The sequence below is a fragment of the Loxodonta africana genome, chromosome X, assembly GCF_030014295.1.
Source record: "Loxodonta africana isolate mLoxAfr1 chromosome X, mLoxAfr1.hap2, whole genome shotgun sequence".
Taxonomy (NCBI): domain Eukaryota; kingdom Metazoa; phylum Chordata; class Mammalia; order Proboscidea; family Elephantidae; genus Loxodonta; species Loxodonta africana.
In genome coordinates this window covers 65,124,144-65,135,453 of record NC_087369.1, presented here as the reverse complement: position 1 = coordinate 65,135,453, position 11,310 = coordinate 65,124,144, and positions in this window count along the sequence as shown.

Here is an 11,310-nt window from a genome sequence, read left to right as displayed (position 1 = left end):
TTATATAGTGTTCTTCCGTGTCCGTTGTGGTAGATTTTACTTTAAAATCTATTATGTCAGAAATTGATATTGCGACTCCTGCTCTTTTTTGATTGTTGTTTGTTTGATATATTTCTTCCATTCTTTGAGTTTTAGTTTTTTGTGTCTTTATGTCTAAGGCATGTCTCTTATAGGCAGCATATAGATGGATAGTGTTTTCTTATCCATTCTGCCACTGTCTCTTTATTGGTCCATTTAGTCCATTTACATTCAGCATATTATCCATAGATATGAGTTTAGTGCTGTCATTTTGATGACTTTTTTGTGTGTGTGTTGTTGACATTGTCTTTGTTCCACTTAATTTTCTGTGCTGTGTCATTTTTCTTTATATATTTTCTTTACCATATATTTTGTTTTCCTCTTTTTCATTGTTTTGATTTTGTATTTGCTGAGTCTTTATGTTTTTCTTGTTTTTTATCTTGATGGGTTGGACTGTTGGTTTCCTTTGTAGCTACCTTAATATTTACTCTTGGTTTTCTCTGTTGAAACTAATCTTTTATTTCTGTATATTGCCTTGGCTTCCTCTCCATATGAAAGATCTATGACTACATTTTTTAGTCTCTCTTTTTTGTCTTAATGTTGTGATTTTTTACATAATGACATCTCTGTTTCCCTGTTTTGAGTGTTTTAGCTTTGATTTACTTTTGTGATTTCCCTATCCAGGTCGATACCTGGTTGCTTTGTCCTTTGTTCTAGTTTTGTTATCTGATGTTATTGACCTTCTAACCAGAGGACTTTTTAGTATTTTCTTGTGGTTTTGGTTTGCTTATTATGAATTCCCTAAAATTCTGTTTATCTGGAAATGTCCTAATTTCACCTTCATATTTGAGAGACTGTTTTGCTGGATATATAATTCTCAGCTGGCAGTTTTTTTTCCTTCAAGGCTTTAAATACGTCATCCTATTTCTTTCTTGCATGCACGGTTTCTCATGAGTAAAAAAAATAGTCCGAGCTTATTCTTATTGACTTTCCTTTGTAGGTGACTTTTCGTTTATCCCTAGCCACTCTTAAAATTCTCTCTTTATCTTTGGTTTTGGCAAGTTTGATTATAATATCTCTTGGTGACTTTCTTTTGAGATCTACCTTGTGTTCGGTGAGCATCTTGGATAGATATCTTCTCGTCTTTCACAATATCAGGGAAGTTTTTTGCCAGCAAGTCTCCATTAATTCTGTCCGTATTTTCTGTTATCCTCCCGTTATGGTACTCCAGTCACTCATAGATTATTCCTTTTAATAGAGTCCCAGATAATTCTTAGAGTTTCTTCATTTTTTTAATTCTTTTATCTGATTTTTCCTCAAATATGTTGGTGCCAAGTGCTTTATCTTCAGTGTCACTAATTCTGACTTCCATTGCCTCAGTTCTGCTATCATGACTTTCTATTCAATTGTCTAATTCTGAAATTTTACTTTTAATATTCTAAATTTCTGTCTGCTCTCTATGGATTCTTGCAGCCTCTTACATTCGTCATTATGCTCTTCTCTAATCTGCTTAAGTTCCTCTCATGCTTATTCTGTGTGCTGCTTGGCTTGTTCTGTGTTTTGCCTGATCTCCTTCCTGATCTCTTGAAGAGTTCTGTATGTCAATCTTTTGTATTCTACCTCCTATAATTTTAGGAAATTCACTTCCTCCGGGGGATTTCTTGTCTGTTTTGATAGCTTGTTGAAGCCATCGTGGTCTGCCTCTTGATGTGATTTGATATTTACTATTGTCCCTGTACCATCAGTAAGTTATTGTATTTATTTATTTTATGTTTGCTTACTACGTCCTAGTTTCTTGTTTTGTTTTGTTTTCGATATGCCCAGATAGGCTGCTCGAGTCAGCTAGTGTCATTATTTGCTCCTTTTAATCTCTAATGTACTGTCACCAGGTGGTTAGAGCTGTTACTAGGTATGTGAGCACAGGACTCCGTTCACTTTTCTTGTGTGTATTCAGCTCCGGTGACCAGATAGTGAGTCACCAAGTTTGTGGCACAGGTTCTCACCTGAGTTCCTAGACGAGCAGGGGTGATTGGTGTAGGCACAGGCATTTAGGTGCAGTAGGGGGTCATGAGGTGAGCAAGGCAGGGGACTGACAACTGCTCCTGAGTGTCTGTGAGTAAAGATTGTCCCTGTTCCCTAAAGCGCATAGGTGGGTGGGTTTTGCAGCCAGGCTGTGGGCACCCACTGCTGTTGGCTATAAGGACTGGGAGGCACCACCTATTCCTGGACACCTGTCGTGGTTGGCTAGGTGTCATGGGTGGAGCCATCAGTCCTCAGTCCCCTGTTGTCGGTAGGTGAGGACCCTACTCAATAGGCAGAGTGGTGTCAAATGTCACCAACCTGCCTGTCCATCGTGTAGCTGAAACAGTTGACATTAGACTTCAGGTATATACCATGTTGTACTGTGCTAATGAGGGCCTGTGCTATTGAAATGGGCCCTCACAGTCTACACAGGGGTGAAAGGCATTCAAAGCCCATTGACCCCATATGCCTGTGCCTAGGCAAAGGAGCTGTTTCTTTCCTATGTTCCCGGCTTAGGTGAGCCAGCAGATTGTTTTCCTTATTTGTTAATTAGTTCCCTCTCCAAGGCCAGGAGAATGGCTCAGGGTCTTTCTGCTGACCCAGGGGATGCAGCTGGTTGGGACCCAGCACAGAGTGGGAAGGGAGCAGATACATGGGAGAGAGTTTTTTCCCGAAGGGGTATTTTTGCATCCACAGGTAAGTTAAACGCAGATACTTATCTTTTGCCAATTGAGGGCTGCTTTTCGCTTGTTCTGGAGGGTTGAGCAGACTGTCCGCTGCTTATTCTCTCCCAATATGGTAAACGAATTCTGAACACCACTGCTTGCCTCAGCGTGCGGGCGCCAGCAGAATCAGCCTGTGAGGTGCCGGTTCCTACTGGGTCAGGTCTGGCAACTACTCACTGCTTCTGAACTGTTTCTGCCTCCCTGTGCTGCTGAGTCCGATTCCTCGACTTTGCCTTTGATGTTCAGGGCTCCTAGCGTGCCACATGTTTTTTCAGGTCTTTGTTGTATGAGGTACCACAGGAAGCATCTGACTACTCCACCATCTTAGCCCCACCTTTTCAGTAATGTTTTACAGTTTTCAGTGTAAAAGTCTCTCACCTTCCTTGTTAAATCTATTCCTAGGTATTTTATTGTTTCACATGGTATTGTAAATGGAATCGATTTCTCAGTTTCCTTTTCAGATTGTTCATTGCCGTATATAGAAACATAACTGATTTCTGTGTGTTGTTCTTGTACCCTGAAACTTTCTGAGTTCTTTTATTAGCTCTAGTAGCTTTCTTTTGATTCTTTGGGATTTTTTATGTATAAGATCATGCTGTCCTTTCTGTTTTGGATGTGCTTTATTTTTCCTGGCTATTTGCTCTGGGTAGAACTTTCAGTACAATATTTAACAGTCATAGTGAAAGCAGGCATTCTAGTCTTATTCCTGATCTTTCAGAGAAAGCTTTCAGTCTTCCACTGAGTATGATGTTAGCTGTGTCCTTTATCATGTTGAGGAATTTCTCTTCTTTTTCTAGTCTGTTCAGTGTTTTTTTAATCATAAAAGGGTGCTAGATTTTGTCAAATGCCTTTTCTGCAGCAACTGAGATGATCATCTGGTTCTTTTCCTTTGTTCTATTAATGTGGTTTATTGCATTGATTGAGTTTTGTAGTTGAAGCACTGTTGTATTCCTGGGGTAGTTCTCACTTGATCATGGTATATCAGCATACAGCTTTTAATATGCAGCTCAATTCGTTAGTATTTCCATGAGAATTTTTCCATCAATATTTATAAAGGATATTGGTCTGTAATTTTCTTTTAATGTTATTGTCTGTCTTTGGTATCAAGGTAATGCTGACTTCATAAAATGGATTAGGAAGTGTTCCCTCCTCCTAGTTTTTGGAAGAGTTTGGGAAGGATTGGTGTTAATTATTCAAGTGTTTAGTAGAATTCACCAGTGAATTCTACCAAGCAATCTATTTCTAGAATTTTGTTCATTGGGAAGTTTTCAATTATTGATTCAATCTCATCACTTGTTATAGCTCCACTGAGATTGTCTATTTTTTCTTGAGTCAATTTATGTATTTTATGTGTTTCTAGGAATTCATCCGGTTCGTTTAGACTATGTAATTTTTTTTTAATTTATTGTCTTACAATTGTTGATACAACTGTCTAATAATCCTTTTTATTTCTGTCACATTGGTAGTAATATCTCCACATTAATTTATTATTGTTTTTGAGATTATACACAGCAGTACATACACCAATTCAACAGTTCCTACATGTTCAATTCAGTGACATTGATTACATTTTTTGACTTGGGCAAGCATTCTCCCCCTCCTCTGAGTTTTTATTCCCCCATTAACATAAACTGGCTGCCTACTAAGTTTCATATCTAATCTTTCTAGTTGCTGTTGTCAGTTTGATCCCATATAGATAGATTTTGAAAGAGCACACTCCTCAAGGTAGACATTCTTTTCTAGTTTGGCTAAACTATTGTTTTAAGAAGACTTCTGGGGATATTTTTGGTTTAAGGTTTAAAGATTATCTCAGGGCAATAGTTTCAGGAGTTCATCTATCCTCTGTGGCTCCAGAAATTCTGGATTCCATGAAAATTTCAAATTCTATTCTGCGTTTCCCACTTTTGATCAGAATTCGTCTATAGAATCTTTCACCAAAATGTTTAGTAATGCCAGGGCAAAGTCATACAAGCTTTACAGACCCATACAAATGCCCTGAGAGACTGAGCTACTGGGCAGAGTGCTGGGGACCATAGTCTCAGGGGAAATCTAGCTTAATTGGCATAACATAGTCTATAAAGAAAATTTTCTGCATCCAACTGTGGTGAGTAGTGACTGGAGTCTTAAAAGCCTGTGAGCAGCCATCTAAGATACATCTACTGGTCCCATTCTGGCTGGACCAAAGGAGAATGAAGAAGACCGAAGACACAAGGAAAAGATGAGTCCAACCGACTAGTGGACCACAACCACCAGACTGAGCCTAGAACAACTAGATGGTGCACCACCAACTGCTCTGGTGGGGGTCACAATAGAGGGTCCTGGATAGAGTGGGAGGAAAATATAGAACAAAATTCAAAATCACACACACACAAAAAGACCAGGCATGCTGGTCTGACAAAGACTGGAGAAACTCCAAGGGTATGACCCCCAGACACCCGTTTAACTCAGTACTGAAGTCACTCCTGAGGTTCACCCTTCAGCCAAAGATTAGACAGGTCTATAGGGCCAACAATAACATGTGAGGATTGTGCTTCATATTATTTCAATCATGTATACAAGACTAATGGGCACACCAGCCCTAAAGCAAAGATGAGAAGGCAGGAATGGACAGGAAAACTGGACGAATGGAAACAGGGAACCTGGGGTGAAAAAGGGGAGCGTGCTGACACATCATGGGGTTGGCATCCAGTGTAACAAAACAATTTGTGTATTAACTGTTAAAGAGAAACTAATTTGCCCTGTAAACTTTCACCTAAATCATACAGACACACACATAAAAAAAGAATGGTTAAAAAAATGTTCAGTAATAGTAACTGTGCACTATCTAGTTCTTCTGGTCTCATGGGAAAGGAGGCAGTTGTTCATGGAAGCAGACTCTCCTTCTTCCTCTGTTATTCCACATGACCAGAGACCAATTGCTGTGCTTTGTATGGAGGCTTGCAAGCCTTAAAACCCAAGGCACTACACAGTGAACTAAGAGGTAGTACAGAAGCACTAAACACGTTAGTAGGCCAATTAACTGTGATGTCCCAATAAACCATGACCTTAACCCTCCTAACCAAGGAACCAAATCCCATGAGGTGTTTGGTTGTTCATAAACAGCCTCAGCAGCTAATTTTTTTTGTCGTTGTAAGTATATATATCATACAATTTAACTTTTTACAAGTGTACAACTTTTTTTAAAAATAATTTTTATTGTGCTTTAAGTGAAAGTTTACAAATCAGGATGCCGTGCTCAGCTCCCCTGCGTCCAGTCCAAAGCCCGGCGCCACGGTATTCTGACTGGGATGCTGGCTCCAGGCTCCGAAAGCAGTCGTTGCTTCCCTGTGGTTGTTTGTTCTCAGTCTCTTTCACTCAGGTCAACTCTTTAGATCTGTGTTTGATGGTCTTGATTCGTAGATTGTCATGTGTGTGATCGATTCACTTTTTTTTCCGAGTCTGTGTTGCAAGAGGGATCCGAGGTAGCTTCTACCTAGTCAGCCATCTTGGCCCCGCCCCCAAGTGTACAACTTTTTGACAGGAATTACAGTAATCAGTTGTGATTATTCCATCACCATAAACCAAAACTCCATTCTCTGTAAGCAATAATCCCTCTTTTTCCTCTTCTTCCCATCCGTTACAACTACTTGTCGTTTTATATAATTGAGATCATACAATGTTTGTCCTTTTGTGCTTAACTTATTTAATTTACTGTAATATCTTCAACCGCAATTGTAGCATGTATCAAGATTTGCTGGCTGAGTAGTATTCCATCATATGTATGTACCATATTTTGTTTATGCATTCATCCACTGATGGGTATTTATTTTGTTTCCATCTTTTCATCTATTGTGAAAAGAATTGTAATGAGCATTGTTGTACAAGTATTTTTTTGAATCTGCTTTCATGTCTTCTGGGCATACACCTAGGAGTGGAATTGTTTTTGTTTTTTTTTTTATGGTAGTTCTACTTTTAGTTTCTTGAGGAACTGTTTTGCACAACTGATGGAACACTTAGTATCCCTGTCAGCGGTGGATAAGGGTTCCAGTTTCCCCATATCCTGTCCAACATTTGCTATTTTCTGTTTTCTTAGCCATCCTTAATGGGAGTGGAGTGGTATCTCACTGTGGTTTCAATTTGCATCTTTCCCATGGCTAATGACGTTGATCATCTTTTTATGTGTTTGGTAGCCATTTGCATGTCCCCTGAACACTGCCTTTGCTGCATTCCCTAAGTTTTGGTATGTTGTACTTTCATTTTAATTCATCTCTTAAGTGTTTTTTAATTTCCCTTGTGATTTCTTCTTTGATCCATTTTGTTGTTGTTAGGTGCCGTCAAGTTGGTTCCGACTCATAGCAACCCTGTGTACAACAGAACAAAACACTGCTAGGTCCTGCGCCATCCTTGTGATCGTTGTTATGCTTGAACAGCAATTGTGTCACTCCATTTCATTGAGGGTCTTCCTCTTTTTCCCTGACCCATCACTTTACCAAGCATGATGTCCTTCTCCAGGGACTGGTCTCTCCTGGTAACACATTCAAATTATGTGAGACAAAGTCTCATCCTTGCTTCTCAGGATCATTCTGGCTATCCTTCTTCCAAGACAGACTTGTTCGTGTTTTTGGCAGCCTGTGGTATATTCAGTATTCTTTGCCAGCACCAAAACTCAAAGGCATCAATTCTTCTTTGGTCTTCCTTATTCATTGTCCAACTTTCACATGCATATGAGACAACTAAAAACACCATGGCTTGGGTCAGGCACACCTTAGTCCTTAAAGTGGTATCTTTGCTTTTTAACACTTTACCAGAGGTCTTTTACAGCAGTTGTCCAATGCAATGCATCCTTTGATTTCTTGAGTGCTGCTTCCATGAGTGTTGATCCAAGTAAAATGAAATCCTTGACAACTTCAACCTTTTCTCCATTTATCATGGTGTTGCTTATTGGTCCAGTTGTGAGAATTTTTGTTTTCTTTATATTGAGGTGTAATCCATACTGAAGGCTTTCTTTGATCTTCATCAGTAAGTGCTTCAAGTTCCTCTTCACTTTCAGCAAGCAAGGTTGTATTATCTGCATAATGCAGGTTATTAATGAGTCTTCCTCCAATCCTGATGCCCCGTTCTTCTTCATATAGTCCAGCTTCTCAGATTATTTGCTCAGCATACAGATTGAATAAATATGCTGAAGGGATGCAACCCTGACGCACACCTTTCCTGACTTTAAACCAATCAGTATCCCCTTGTTCTGTTCGAACGACTGCCTCTTGATGTACAGGTTCCTCATTAGCACAGTCAGGTGTTCTGGAATTCCCATTCCTCACAATGTTACTCATAATTTGTCATGATCCACATAGTCGAATGCCTTTGCATAGTCAATAAAACACAGGTAAACATCTTTCTGTTGTTCTCTGCTTTCAGCCAGGATCCAGCTGACATCAGCAATGATATCCCTTGCTCCGTGTCCTCTTCTGAATCCGGCTTGATTTTCTGGCAGTTCGCTGTTGATGTACTGGTGCAACCACTTTTGAATGATCTTCAGCAAAATTTTACCTGTGTGTAATATTAATGATACTGCTAAATAATTTCTTTGATCCATATGTTGTTTAATTTCTACATATTTATGAAAATTCCATTTCTCCTTCTGTTACTGGTTTGCACTTTCATTCCATTGTGGTTGGAGAAGATGCTTTATTTAATTTTAATCTTTTTAAATTTATTGAGACTTTTTTTGTGACAGCACATGGTCTATTCTTTAGAATGATCCATGGTCACTGGAAAAGAATGTGTATTCTGCTGTTTTGGGTGGGAGTGTTCTATATGTATCTGTTTGGGCAAGTTCCTTTATAGTGTTGTTTAAGTCTTCTGTTTTCTTATTGATCTTCTGTCCAGATGTTCAAGCCATATTGAAAATGATATTTTGATGTCTCTGATGATTAATGTAGAACTGTATTTCTCTTTTTTTCTGTCAATGTTTGCTTCATATATTTTAGGGCTCTTTTTATTATTAGGTGCATATGTATTTATAATTGTTATATCTTCATGATAAGTTGACCTTTTTATCATTATATAGAGTCCTTTTTTGTCTCTCATGACACATTTTAACCTAAAGTGTGTTTTATCTGAATGTAATGTAGGCATCTCAGTTCTCTATTTGCATGGAATGTTTTTTCCCCATCTTACTTTCAACTTATTTGTGTGTTTGAATCTAAAGTGGGTCTCTTGTAGACAGCATGTAGCTGTATTGTGCATTTTTTTAAATCCATTTTTCCATTTGATTAGACAGTTTAAACCATTTTCATTTAAATTAGTTGCTGATGAAGAAGGACTTCTGCTCTTTTTCTATTTCTGTGATATATATATATGGAGCCCTGGTTGCACAGTGGTTAAGAATTTGGCTGCTAAGCAAAAGGCCAGTAGTTCAAATCCACCAGTTGCTCTGTGGAAACCCTATGGGACAGTTCTTCTCTGTCCTGTAGGGTCACTATGAATCAGGATCAACTCGACGGCAACGGGTTTGGTTTTATATTTATATATATATGTTTGTCCTTTGTTTTCTCCAATATTTTGTGTTTAGTTGATTTTTTGTAGTGAACCATTTTTTATTCCTTTCTTTTTTGCATTTGCATATTTTTAAAGGATATTTTCTTCGTCGTTACTATGGGGATTTGATTTAACATCGTACATTTATGATGAAACTAAAAACCCATTGCTGTCAAGTCAATTTGACTCATAGTGACCATGTCATACAGAGTAGAGCTGCCCCATAAGGTTTCCAAGGCAAAAATCTTTATGGAAGTTGACTGTCACACCTTTCTCCCATGGAGCATCTGGTGGGTTTGAACCACATACCTTTCAGTTAGCAGCTGAGTGCTTTAACCAGTGTGCCATCAGGGCTCCTTCATTTATTACAACCAAGTTTAAAATGATACCAACTTAAATAATATACACAAAATCTGTTGCTATACCACTCCTCCTTCTTTCTGTTTTTTATTGTCACAAACTAAATCTTTATATATTATGTTCCCAATAACATAAATCTATAATTATTATGTACCCAAAAAATCATAAAACTGGCCTTATATTTACCCATAAAATTTCCTTTTCTGGCAATCGTTTTTTTCTTCATGCACTTCTAGTTACTGTGTGGTGTCCTTTTATTTCAACCTATTTCAACTCCTTTTATCATTTCTTATAAGACTGATCTTTGGTGATGAACTCACCCAGCTTTTGTTTATCTGAGAATATCTTAATTTTACCATCATTTTTGAGGAACAGTTTTGTTGCATACAAACATCTTGGTTGACACTTTAAATATGTCTTTAAATATATTTCAGTACTTTCACTATGTCTTTTCACCACCTTCTGGCCTCCAGGGTTTCTGAGGAGAAATTGGCACTAAATCTTATTCAGAGTCCCTTTTATGTGATGATTCACTTCTCTCTTGCTGCTTTCAAGATTCTCTCTTTATCTTTGTTTTGAGAGTTTGATTATAAAGTGTCTCGGTGTGGATATTTTGGACTTTTTCCTACTTGGGGTTCTTTGAGTTTCTTGTATGTGTTGATTCATGTCTTTCATCAAATTTGGAACTTTTCAGCCATTATTTCTTCAAATATTCTTTCTTCTCTCTCTGTCTTCCCTCCTTCTGGGGACTTGCATAACATATATTTTGATTTGTTTGATGGTTTCCCACAAGACCCTTAGTCTTTGTTTCCTTTTCTTTATTCTTCTTTTTGCTCCTTGGACTTGATAATTTCAATTGTCCTGTCTTTGAGTTTGCTAATTTTTTTCTTATGCTGGACCAAATCTTCTGTTGAACCCCCTAGTCAGTTTTCCATTTGAGTTATTGTAATTTTCAGCTCCAGTATTTCTGTTTGGTTCCATTGTATAATTTTTATCTTTTTATTGGTATTCTCATTTTGTTCTTGTGTTGTTTTCCTGATTTCCTTGAGTTCTTAGTCCATGTTTTCCTTTAGCTCTTATGGTTGTTTTAATGATTTTGTCTAATATATCCATTACATGGGCTTCCACAGGGATGGTTTCAGTTTCTTTATTTTGTTCTTTTAAATGGGTCTTTCTTCCTGTTTGTTTGTGTGCCTTGTAATTTTTTTCTTGAAACCTGGACATTTGAATATTTTAACATGGCAACTCTGGAAATCAAATTCTACCCCTTTGCCTGATTTTGCTGGCTTCTGTGTTTTGTTTTTTGTTTACAATTGTTAATGGCTGTAGTAGTACATTTGTTTAGTGACTTCCAGTAACTTTTTTCACAATGATTGCCTTGAACATTTGTGGACATTGAAGTCTGTGTTTCTTAATTTGTGTTCAGCTGGTGTCTTGGTAGATTTTGTTTAATGCCGGGGGTAAAAAGAAAATAAAAGGAAGAAAATCATTTCTGTCTTTGCAAAATGGTTCTGTACCTGCCACCACCTTCAATATTTAGCCAGGCTTACACTGAACATACAGATCAGCCCGAGGTGAAAGCGTAGACTCTTCTCAGGTAATTTCTGAGCATGTGTCTTGCCCTGAGCATGTGTCTGCCTTTGTTGATTCTTTCATATGCTTTCGAAAG